The sequence below is a fragment of the Lontra canadensis genome, unplaced genomic scaffold, assembly GCF_010015895.1.
Source record: "Lontra canadensis isolate GAN:19392208 unplaced genomic scaffold, GSC_riverotter_1.0 scaffold13, whole genome shotgun sequence".
Classification (NCBI taxonomy): Eukaryota; Metazoa; Chordata; class Mammalia; order Carnivora; family Mustelidae; genus Lontra; species Lontra canadensis.
In genome coordinates this window covers 9717024-9730179 of record NW_022631007.1, presented here as the reverse complement: position 1 = coordinate 9730179, position 13156 = coordinate 9717024, and the positions used below count along the sequence as shown (strand labels likewise).

At 42.8% G+C, this 13156-nt stretch overlaps 1 long non-coding RNA gene across 1 annotated transcript; it reads left to right on the top strand.

The window, feature by feature from the left end:
• The first annotated feature begins 2002 nt into the window (after positions 1 to 2002).
• On the top strand, positions 2003 to 8409 carry LOC116867953. The gene is made up of 3 exons (XR_004382696.1): positions 2003 to 2183; positions 5539 to 5606; positions 8058 to 8409. It is a non-coding gene; the product is annotated as an uncharacterized LOC116867953 (long non-coding RNA).
• Positions 8410 to 13156: the final 4747 nt, after the last annotated feature.

The following is a 13156-nucleotide window of genomic DNA, read 5'->3' as shown; positions in this document are numbered from 1 at the left end:
CTGGAATGTGCCTGTGAATGAGGACAGACTATCAGAGTCAAGGAACTCAATAACCTACTTTTATTACAGCTGTTAGGAAAGGGACACACTCTTCCCGCTGGACCTGTGGCCAGTAGGGTACAAACTTTGAGATGCCAAGGCCGTCTTGCCACCACATGAGAAATGCTGAGAATCAAACCAGACAGAAGAAAGCAGGACTGAGAAATGGAACGAGAACAGATCCTGGTGAAATTGTTTGCCTGGGTCCTGCTGCATCCAGTCTAGAGGGCTTTCCAGTCCCAGGACCTATGATTTTTATTTCTTGTTTTTACTAAGCTGTTTGGACTTGGATTTGTTACCTGTAGCCTGAGGAGTCTGGACTGAGAAGAGGGTGTGACATTGGGTTTGCCACATTGCCTTCCACATGAGGTTGTGAGTTGGGAGCGCCTGGGTGGCTCAGTCAGTGAAGCAACTGCCTTCAGCTCAGGTCATGATCCCAGAGTCCTGGGAGCCCCATGTTGGGCTCTGCTCTTGGCAGGGAGTCTGCCTCTCCCTCTGCACCTGCTCCCCGCCCATCCCCCCCTCCCCGCTCACCAGCTCTTGCTCTCCATCTCAAATAAATAAAATCTAAAAAAAAACCACAAAAAAACAAAACCCAAAGATTTATGCTATGGACATCCTAGCAGGGTATGTGAGCACCTTTTACAAGCACTCTCTCCAAGACCGGCTGACATCAACAACAAAACAAAAATGAAAACAAAAACTATGCCATTTGTGTCTTTGTTAGCATTGCAGAAGGCAGAATATTTTTTCAAATGTTTGTATTTTTTCTTTTGCTTTCTTTCATTTTTCTATTCATCAGGAAAGTAAACTCTAAATGAAAATTTCTGTCTCTCTCTAGTGGAGAGGCCCCAAGACATCACATGATGTTTCCACCGTAATCCTCAGATTAAATTCAAGGAGCAAAATTAAAAGGACTAGCATCCACTTTGTTTTATGACTGTCTCCTATTGGGAAAAGGGAGTAAAATGATTTCTATTAAAAAAAAAGACTTAAGAGTCTCAAAAATGTATGAAATTTGCTGTAAATGAAATTAGTAGAGAAAAGAAGAGACAGAAGTTATACAATTAAATGAGGCGATGTATTGCCCTATCGATTACCTGGAAAAAGGAAATCCAAGTCTCTCCGAACTTACAAAGATTTAGTCTCTAAGTGAAGACAGATGAGCACTTGACTTTGGGATTGAGCATTATACTTTCCCAGCAGGGACACGGGAGCTGGAGAGAGCTGACCTCAGAGCAGGAGGGGTTGGAGTGGAAAGTGGATCCCAGTTCCTTCTAAATGTGGGCTTCACGCATATTAGTTAACCTTGAAGAGCCTCAGCTGTCTCCTGAGTAAAATGGGCCAGGAACAGCGCCGCTCTCCTAAGGTCGCAAGGATTAAACAAGGTAAGAGTTTGAACCATGTGGTCTCTTACAAGTACTCAGCAAATCCTGCTTTTGTTCTTTTCAAATATTATTTGCATATATCATTTCTCTGCCTCCTGAGTTTTCATTTTAATGCCTGTTTTCATCCAAGGTCATGGCTAGCTAGAGAGATGTACACCCACCTTTATGACGGTGAGAAATACTATGACAAATGTAATTACATCCTCTTGCCTTTTAACAATGGGAAGAGAGTCTGACTAAGCCTCTTGTTTCAGAGCAGTTGACAGTATTTCTCAATGAAGAGGAGAGTTCAGCGGTAAAGAAAGGAAGCTATTCATTTATCGGGGCAACTTCTACTTACAACTAAAAACAGCTAATGTAGGTGGGTGGTCTGCCTACGTCTCCATTTCTTTTCATTTATAAACATTAAATCACCAAGGATTGTGTCACACTGTGCTGTCAGCAGTGACCGTGGTTAGGATTACCTGAGCACCTGCCACATTCCTGGTTCTGTCCTGAACTCAGTGGCTGCCTGGGAACCAAAGCCAGGCCTGACTCCAGGGAGGAGAGCTTGAGCCACCAAATCATATGGCCACCAGCGTCAGTTGGCGATGAGGTCAGGGAATGCAGATTGCCCCGAGTCACCTTTGGCAGAGCCCCAAACTCGTCTGATGACATTTGGTTCCAACGCACACCTGTGAAGTTGACTTTTTTGTTCCTGTTTCATAGATAAAAGAAGACTGAGGTTAGAAGACAATTTGTCCAGGTCCCAAGTCAGTAAGTGGCATCGGAAGCCCAAGGAGAAAAAGCAGATTATATGTATTTTGTGCTTTCTTTGTTTCTTTTTTTTTTTTTTTAAGATTTATTTATTAATTTGGGGGGGGGCAGAAGGAAAGGGAGAGAATTTCAAGCAGATTCCCCACTGAGCCTAGAGCCCAAGGCGGAGCTTGATCTCAGGACCCTGAGATCAGGACGTGAGCCAAAATCAAGAGTCTGACACTTAACTGACTGCGGCACCCAGGGGCCCCTGTACTGTGTGCTTCCCGTGTGCCTGCGTGTGCAGGCGTGTGCGTGTGTGTACAAGAGAACAGAAAGGGAAACTAAATCAATTCACAGCCGCAGAAAACAGATCGGCAGCCCTTCCGCCCAAGCCAAGTGCCCCATCAGAGCCACTGAGGCTCTTCTGTTACTTGGCTTCTAAAAAACCCCGAATCAAAACTCTGGGCATCATCTAAGTTTGAAAATGAACACTTTTTCCTACCAAACAGAAGCATGAGGGATAGATTGATTAGGGATTTATCGAAAATTGCAAAAAGGAAATTAATGCTTGGAGCTGAAAGAGAAACAGCAGAGGGCCAGGCCACTGGCCCAGGTCCCCCATCCATGTCTGGCTGGACCCGGAAGCCAAGGGCCTCAGGCCCTGTGGCCTCGGCTGCTCAACAGCCACTGCCCACTGCGGGCAAGGGAGAGGAGGCAGCGGCCTGTGACCCTTCTTGGGGGATGGACACTGACCTCATGTTCTCAGGTGCTGAGGAGACGGGGAGAGGGACAATGATACCAGAGATATGGTTGGATCAGTTTCACTGCCTGTGGGAGCTGCTTAATATTTTAGAAGCACACTTAAATATTCCGAGGCATTTCTCTTCTCCAGACTGCAGGTGACAAAATATGCTGTGAATCACTCATAGCTTAAAAACAAAGAAGTTGTTCCATCAAAGGGTTTGGTGACCTTTCCAGGTTCTGGTCGGTGCTACTGACAGTCTGACTGGGTCTTATTCCCTTCCGGGGTGACGTAGATTCTGAATGTATGCATAAGCGTTTCCACGTAGACTTTCGTTTTATTCTGGTCTATCTGCTCTTTCCAAATATTTCTATGACCTATGGGATAGCAGGTGTCACAGCATTGGCCCACCTTAATTGTCACATGGGTGCCGAGTGTGTGGAGAGGACATCTGTTGGATGTTCTGCCTGAATTCTGCCCGTTAGAGCTAGCAAAGTTCTTAGCAATCATCTGGTCTAGCTTTCTCGTATTTCAGATGAAGAAACAGGTCAAGAAAGGTCTGAGAACTTGATCATGTAGCTGGTCAGCAGAGCTGAAGACAAGCCAAGACTCTGAGCTGGGCTTTCCTACACCTGGGTGCCTGGAAAGGTCAGGCTTGGGGCCATGAAGACTAATCCCTACCTCTGTCATCCAACGGGAGATCTGTTTCTCCATGTCCTCAACCAGGACCCTGCTCTCTACCCACTGACCCCCTCCTGCTTTTCAGTCCATTCTTTAAAAGCTCTAATTATTAAAAGAGTTTTCCCTCTTTTTTTTTTTTTAAGATTTTATTCATCCATTTGACAGACAGAGATCACAAGTAGGCAGAGAGGCAGGCAGAGAGAGAGGAAGGGAAGCAGCTCCCCGCTGAGCAGAGAGCCCGATATGGGGCTTGATTCCAGGACCCCAGGACCATGACCTGAGCCGAAGGCAGAGGCTTTAACCCACTGAGCCACCCAGGCACCCCGAGTTTTCCCATTCTTACAATAACTTTTGCCAGAAAAGTATTTTGTATTTATTTTCCATAGCTGATTTTTTGAATCCAGTGACAAAAACATTTAATAGAATTCTTTGCTCTTTTATGTTTTTTATCATTGGAAAAAATGGATGGTTTATAGAAAATGAGTTTTTCTCTCTGTTCTGTCTCTCATTAAAAAAAAAAAAGATTTTATTTATTTATTTATTTGAGAAAGAGTGAGAGAGCAAGGGGTGGGAAGGATACAAGGAGAGGGAGCAGGAATCTCGGCAGACCTCATGTGAACAGGGAGCCTGATATAGGACTCAATCCCAGGACCCTAAGATCATGACCTGAGCTGAAACCAAGAGTTGGATCCTTAACCAACTGAGCCACCCAGGTGCCTGCCATATTTTTCTTCTCAAAGCTTCATTGCACACATTTCCTTATGTTCCCAGTGACTTTCCACCCTTTCTCTTGAACACAACACCAAACGTTCCTCACTCTCTTCAAATACCTGACATCTTCTCATTTGTTCATGTGAGCTCTCCAAATGGTAGCTTGTGCAATGAAAGAATAGTCCTGTGGGGTCTGGCTGACACAGTCCGTGTGAGGTGCTCTCATCCGACACTTGACCTTCGTCCACAGGGCTTAAGCTTGCTTTCCCGTTCATGACCATCAGGTCATAGTGCGAGTTAATATTGAACATGATGTCAATGTTAACGCTCAGTGTATTTCTTCCCAGCTTGGTGTTTTCCTTCTGCCCATGTCCTTTTTTTGAATGGGTCCCTGGACATATTCAGAGTTTACATATTTAAAATAACTTTACAGATAGAAGTTTGTATTCTCTGTGGCAGACTGTATATTCTCATGGAAGTCAAGAACTTGAACACCAGAGGCCAATGTGTGGGCTCAAAGCCTCACAAAGCCGATTAGCAGCTGTAAACATGAGCAAGTTACTTAATCTCACCTTTCCTCACCTGCACTAATAAGGCACACTTCCCCATTAAATGATGTTATTCAAAAAGGCAATTTAGGAAGGAGCGAACAGTAAACCAACCAGGTGTTCTGTAAAACTTTTGATAAGGCTTCTCCTGACATCCTTGTAGATAAGAGGGGGAAATATAATTTCTGTCAACTCTGTATCTCTTGTGATTGGGATATTTTGCCAGTTATGAATCCTTCTAAATATCTAAATATACTAAATATATATATGTATATGTTTTTATAAATATATTTAATATTTATAAAATTATATGTAAATTTTATATAAATATAAATATATAAATATATTTATATAGTAAATATATGTATTTACTATATATAATAAATATAATAAATATATTTATATAAATATAAACTAAGTATATCTAAATATACTAAAAGGGATTTAGTACAGTTTCTAGCTTATAGTATATCTTCAGCATATGTTAGCCCTTATTATTTTTAGTTCACATTGTATTATGCATTTCTCCCCAATTTGTTGCTGTATTTCTCCCTTTACCTTCTCTTCTCTCTCCTTTCCTTCCCTCTCCAAGCTCTTCACCATAACCCTATCTTCTCCATAAATCCCTAGAATACTGTTAGAAGTCTGCCATGTTTTCGTTAATACCAATACTTTCTCCCTTTTCATGCAGGTACAGCTGAGTTTGGGTCCCAACATGACTTTGCATTTTATGTATTGATGTGAATCCATTCCAGACAGGTATGAATCCAACAAAGTATTAAAAAAAATTATATACCACAAGCAAGTGGGAGTTTTTCCAGATATGCAAGGCCGGTTGAACATTCAAAAATCAATTAATTAGTGTCATGTTATATTAATAATTAATAATATTAATATATAACATGGAACATATTATATATTATACATAATAATAATCCATCATAGCAATAAGCCAAAGAAGAAGTACCATATTATACCAGTTAATGCAGAAAAAGCATTTGACGGAGAAAGGGGAACCCTCCTACACTGTTGGTGGGAATGCAAGCTGGTGCATCCACTCTGGAAAACAGCATGGAGGTTCCTCAAAAAGTTGAAAATAGAGCTACCCTATGACCCAGTAATCACACTACTTGAGTATGTACCCTAAAGGTACAAATGTAGTGATCCAAAGGGGCACTTGCACCCAAATGTCCACAACAGCCAAACTATGGAAAGAACCTAGATGTCCATCAACAGATGAATGGATAAAGAAGATGTGGTATATATACACAATGGAATACTATGCAGCCATCAGAAGAAATGAAATCTTGCCATTTGTGATGACGTGGATGGAACTAGAGGGTATTATGCTGAGCGAGATAAGTCAATCGGAGAAAGACAATTATCATATGATCTCCCTGATATGAGGAAGTGGAGATGCAATGTGGGGGGTTTGGGGGGCAGGAATAGAAGAAATGAAACAAGATGGGATTGGGAGGAAGACGAACCATAAGAGACTCTTAATCTCACAAAACAAACTGAGGGTTGCTGGGGGGAGTGGGGATGGGAGAGGGTGGTGGGGTTATGGACATTGGGGAGGGTATGTGCTATGGTGAGTGCTGTGCAGTGTGTAAACCTGGCGAGTCACAGACCTGTACCCCGGGGGCTAATAATACATTATATGTTTATAAAAAAATAAAAAATTAAAAAAAAGAAAAAGCATTTGATAAAATCCTACACCCTTTATGATACAAACTATCAAAAAATTAAGCATGGGGTAGAATTTCCTGAACTTGATAAAGAACATCTATAAAAAATGTACAGCCGGGGCACCTGGGTGACTCAGTGGGTTAAAGCCTCTGCCTTCGGCTCATGTCATCATGATCTCAGGGTCCTGGGATTGAGCCCCACATCAAGCTCTCTGCTCAGCAGGGAGCCTGCTTCCCCCTCTCTCTCTGCCTGCCTCTCTGTCTACTTGTGATCATCTCTGTCAAATAAATAAATAAAATCTTTTAAAAAAAATGTACAGCTAACATACTTAATGGTGAGAGGCAGGATGCTTTTCCCCCTAACATCCTCTCTTATCACTTCTATTCAACATAATACTGGAAGTTTGGGCCAGGGCAATAAGACAAGAAAAAAATCATAAGAGGTACTGATTAGAAAAGGAAGAAATAAAAGCACTCTTCATTGTGTTTTGCTCATTTAGTAATGTCAGCCTGGTCTACATTTTTTTTAAGGTTTTATTTATTTATTTTAGAGAGAGATAGAGAGGTTGGGGGCTGGGGAGGAGAGCAGAGAGGGAGGGACAAGCAGACTCTGCACTGAGTGCTATGCCCAGTGTAGGGCTCGATTCCATGACCCTGAGATTATGACCTTAGTTGAAATCAAGAGCTGGACACGTAACTGACTAAATGCACCCAGGCTCCCCCTGGTCTACATTTTAATTCTTGTTTGATACCACCCTAATTGGAAGATTCTGGTCAACTTCATTCTTCATTCTTGATTATGAGAGTTTTCCCCCCCTTGTTGGAGAATGTGTTTTTATGACTAAGGCTCTATGGACAGAGTTAAGTCTCAGGCACTTAGGAGGCTGATGGGGTAAGAAAATTGCAGGTTTTGAGGTGAGTCAACCCTGAGTTTCTATCCCAGCCTGCTTCATCCTGTTAACAACACCTTCTGAGCCTCCGCTTCCTTGGTCAGAAAATGAGAGTGAAGATATCTGTCTCATAGTTTTGTGTAATGATTAAATGTGATAAAATAATATAAATCATGTTTATTAAAAGCACATCGAGGACATATGATTACTATAGGGATGGGACCTCACAGAACAAACCCTAATGGGAGACAGGATCTGGGGGAGTATGAGGAAGGACAATGAGAAAAGTAATGTTAGTCTTGCTGGATGATTAACAGAGCAGCAGTAATGCTGGTCACCACTGCTGCAAAAAGAGCGTTCTAGAGTGTGCCTAAGCGACCAGTGGGTGAGGTAGTCCTCAGCATACCCATGAGGCAGACAAATACTTGTGTACCCTTGGCTTAGAGAGATTTGGGGTTCTGCTCCCAGAGGCAAAGTGTGGAGAATGGACTCTTTGAGCCTGGACCTCCTTGGTGTGCAGAGCTAGAGAAATTTCTAGCCACCTGCCTCTCCCTTCTTCTCATCCAGAGTCCCTCTTATCTGCAACATGTGTTCCTTGGATTCCCTGCCAACTTTTGCTGTTCCCCCTGCAGAACCAGAGTTTTCCCTGTCAAGGGTCTCCTGTCTCCTTGTCTTTGCTGATTCAGCCATTTGCTCGACAGTCTTAAAGAGGATGAGAAGCATCTCTCACAACGGCCAAAGGGAAAAGTGGCTGAGGATTGGAGTGGGGAGAAGACAGGCAGGGCAATCTGAGGGGTGACTCTCGTAGAGCTATATCAAAGCATGGGCTCTGCACTTGGCCTCTGGGAACACGAAATGAACAGTTGAAGTCTTTATCTCACATTACCTGTCTGCCCCATCACTTGTCCAAGTGGTTTCACAGCAATGATACTCTGTGGGAACTTAACACCCCACAGTCTGGGCTCAGAGATAAGCTATCAATGCCCTGACACATTGCCTAGGAAGATGGTTGTTTCCTCTCATGGGCTCACCTTCTCAGAGATAACACACAGAAACGATTATCTCCATTCTAAGCTTTACTATTGCCTTCCTTCTGCTGGCTTTGCATTTAGACTGCTCTTTTTTTTTTTGTTTTTCTAGTTTCCTGACATGGAAGGTTAGATTGTTTATATGAGATCTTTCTTCTCTATTTAAATCGGTGTTACAGCTACGCATTTTCCTCTAACCACTGCTTTTCCCCTATCCTGTAGCTTTCATTACAGGGTAGGGTACAGATAAAGCATGCTGATAAATTCTCTTGCTTGAGAACTGATCAGGAGTTCTGCTGAAACCAGGAGTTGAGTTTTTAACCCCACAGAATATTTGCACAGTTGATCTCAGGATCCCTTTCAGTTGCCTGTAATTGCAGGAGGATTAATTTATCAACTTACCTTTTTTTTTTTTTTTTTTAAAAGATTGACTTAGCGGCACCTGGGTGGCTCAGTGAGTTAAAGCCTCTGCATTCGGCTCAGGTCATGATCCAGGGTCCTGGGATTGAGCCCCGTGTCGGGCTCTCTGATCGGCGGGGAACCTGCTTCCTCCTCTCTCTCTGCCGGCCTCTCTGCCTACTTGTGATCTCCGTCTGTCAAATAAATAAATAAAATCTTAAAAAAGAAAGATTAACTTATTTATTTTCAGAGAGAGAGAAAGAATGCGGTGGAGAGGGGCAGAGGAAGCGGGAGAAGCAAATTCTGTGCTGAGCACCAAGCCCCATGATCCTGAGATCGTGAACTGAGCTGAAACCAAGAGTTGGACATTTAACCCACTGAGACACCCAGGCATCCCTATCAGCTTATCACTAAGGCTGGGTTTTATCACTAAGACTGGGTTTACTAGAGGCAAAAGAGTGGTACAAGCAAGTTTCCTGCAGTGCCTTACCCCTTCTTCCTTAAAGCTCTAGACCTGCGTTGATTGTGTACTTCCTGACCTGCCCCTGCCTCCAAACGTATTCTTAAATTCCCATTCACAGCCAGAGGCAGATTGCTGATAACAGCTTACAACTCTCCCCAAGGGTGTTTTGAAATGGACAAAGGTTTCCAAAGGTAGCAGCTGTGATTCAAGAGGACCAGTGATAAGGTACTGCGTGGGTTGATCCTCACTGTGCTATCATGGTTGTCCACGGTGCAGTGAGGGGAGGACTGTGAGGCTCCATCGAGGTCAGGGAGAGAAGAGGTTTCTGATTGATTAGTGATGTCTGCTGTGGGTCAGCAGGCGATATCCTGGTAAACACGACACGTGGCCAAACCTGGTGTACAGGGAAGACATTGCTCTGAGTTCATCTAAACCGGGTTTGACTCTGAGCTTGGCCACTGACTCATGGACTGAGTTATCAGGAGAATTAAATGAGAATGTGTGAATTCAGTAAGATGTGTGTGGAGTGTTCAGCGGAGTGTGTGATTAAAAAGCTGTTCTGCTTCCGTAGGCTGTGAATTCCTGCAAATTCGCCAACCTGTCTTATTCGTCTTTCTATTCCAGCACAGTGTCTGGTCCATAAGAGGCCCCCCACGAATAGTTGCTGAATGCACATATGCTGCCTATGAAAACAGATTAGAGGAATAAATCCAGTGGTTGGATTTGAGAACTCAGTTCGACAAAGAGGGCAGAACTGGGTGGGGTGGTGGGGGTCACTGGGGCTTTCCTACAGGCTCCTGAAATCACCCTTTATGGATTTCCTCCTACTTCTTTGAACTTAAAAATTATTATTAAAGTAAAACAAAGGGACACCTGGGTGGCTCAGTGGGTTAAAGCCTCTGCCTTCGGCTCAGGTCATGATCCCAGGGTCCTGGGATTGAGTCCCTTTTCGGGCTCTCTGCTCAGCAGGGAGCCTGCTTCCCTTCCTCTCTCTCTGCCTGCCTCTCTGCCTGCTTGTGATCTGTCAAATAAATAAATAAAATCTTAAAAAAAAAAATAAAGTAAAACAAATGGGACGCCTGGGTGGCACAACTATTGAGCATCTGACTCTTGGTTTTGATTCAGGTCTTGGTTTTGACTCAGGGTCATGAGATCAAGCCCCACCTTGGACTCCATACTCATCTGGGAGTCTGCCTAAGACTCTCTCTCCCTCTGCCCTTCGTCCCCATGCTTTCTCTCTCTCTTTCTCCCTCTCAAATAAATAAATAAACCTTTTTTTTTTTTTTTAAGTAAACCAAAAACACAGAGAGGTACACAATCATAAGGGGACACGGCTCCATGAATTCTCAGACACCCATATAGTCAGGATCCATATGAAAGCTGGGACCACACTAGCATGCTACAATGCTGTTGGCTTGTCCTGTTGTCAGCTACTTCCTCCTCCCAGGGAGCCCCCCTTATCCTGACTTCTAACATTATACGTTTTGTTTTGTTTTGTTTTTCAGTATATTGTGCGATTTCACAATGTCATTGCATGGAGTTGTATTTTGTTCATTTTTATTATCTATCATATTCCAGTGTAAGAATACACCATACTTTGTTCATGTATTCACCTGTTGATGGACATTGGATTGTTTCCAGTTTTGGACTATTACCAATAAGACTGCCCTGAACATTTTAGTATGTCTTTTGGTGCTTTTGACTCACTTTTCTGTTGGATGTGAGTAAAACCTTAGAGCAACATAACCAAGTTAGAGGTTATGTTTATGTTTGACATCACTAGATAGCACCAAAGAGTTGTCCCAAGTGGTTTACCAATTCATACTCCCACCACCCTGTCTGCAAGTCCCTACTGGTCTGTGTCCTTATCAACACTGGTCATTGTCAGTCTTTTTAATGTTAGTCATTATAGCAGATGTAAATATTTATTTTGATTTTAATTTGCATTTTTCTGATGAATAGTTGGGGAAAAGATGAGCATTTTTCATATATTGAAATATATGTATTTGAATATTCTCCTCATGAATCTGTTTATTTTTCAAGACTGTGCCTTACTGATGGGATTTTTATTTTTAGCAAATATATGTTATTGGTTGTACTTCTTAGAAGTGATCAAATTCTTATTTCCATAAATTCAGGATGCCTATGGTAAATTGATTGCTAATTTCTTTTCTTTACTGAGAAAGGTCAGTATTTAAAAGTGCATTTTCTATACATTCTCTATTCTCAAGGAGATCTTGTAGTTTTGGCATGGCCATCAGATATGTTATAGTGTATATTTAAAAAATATATTTAAAATAAAAAAATTTTTTACTGCCCAACAAAGACCCAAGTCTGGACCAGGGCTATCATTTGTCCTTTCTATGCATTACTCTGCTAGACAATCAAAATGCTGTGCAGATTTTCCAACATTCAGAAGTGACATAGAACTGGGCAATGAACAGCCTGCCTAGAAGTGCTTTGTCTTGTCTCATCTGGCATCCCTGATTTCCATCCACTCCCTGCACTTGGACTCTCCCTCCTGCCCATTCCCTATGAGCTGAGCCCCTGGGGGCACTGTTTGTCCCTGGATGCTGCCTGTTGGTTCACCTTTAGATTCTGGCTCTGCATCCCCTCCTTCCCCACCCCAAGCCCTGCTCAGACCCGTAAGTTCCAAAGCATTGGGTTCCATCCATGGTCCTTTGAGATTTCTTCCTAGAATGTAAGCATGAGTCAGCAACCAAAAAATCCATTATTTCTGGAATTACAAAATATCCTGTGGTCCCTGGATTGTGTGGTGAGCATTCCGAAATATTTTATTTCTACAATTCATTACAGTTGATAACCAGGACAATGACATAGAGCCCTGAGAGATTTATCATGCAGGGGAGGAAAAGGGGGCAGAGTCTGATCATTCATTTAAGCATTTTTCAGTAGAAGAGGGGCAGGCTCACCTTGGGCTAATTTGTATAGTCAGATAAACGACTGAGCACGTGTTGTGCTCCCCCAGTGAGCTGTCAGGCGTATATAAATGTAGTCTGGCTTGTGTCTATTAATTCTCATCTCAGCAGCAGATGCAGTATTTGCCACTGAGTAGTTTTTAATCAGCCTGTGACATCTGCATCTAAATAAATTGGCTTAATGTTGACATAAATGATTACAGTCGGAATGGCTCAGATACACGGATGCCCTTTCCTAGTCACAGCCCCTTCTTTGAGGGATGCTCAGACTACGCATGACCCCCTGATGCACAAAAGGTCTCATGAGGTTGTGATGACATTTGATGGTGACGTGGACCCAATGCTTCCACTGATCACGAGGCAGAATGACATGGCAGACCAGGAGAGCTGCGGCGCTCTAGACACGGGAAAACTCCTTCCTCTTACCCACTCCTGAGCTCCCGCTGGTTTTAGTCATTTTCCATAAAATAAAGCTGCTGCTTTTGTGCATTGTCAGCAAAAATAGATTGTGCACAGACGCTTCTGGTGGCTGATTTCATTCGGAGAGCTGTTAAGCCCCACATTTTCTACCTTTCTCTTTGGAATCATCACCCTCTTATTTCATTAGTGTCTCTGGAAAGATTTATAACAAGTGTGTGAAGGGACACATTGTCCTTTCAGCAGGAGTACAAGGCTGGCTATGCAAGGACACAAGCCCAAACACTGACACTATTTTTGGAAATGCTTCATAGGAATGTACTATATGTACCAAATCAAATGATTTTGTGGGTTTAAAATAACTATTTGGGTGTCAAACTTATCTTTACCAACAAAATCATTCAAAGTAGCTAACACTTTGTGCCCACTTTGTGGGCACACTTTGTGCCCCCCCCACCCCAGCTATTTTGCTCACCCCTCTCATC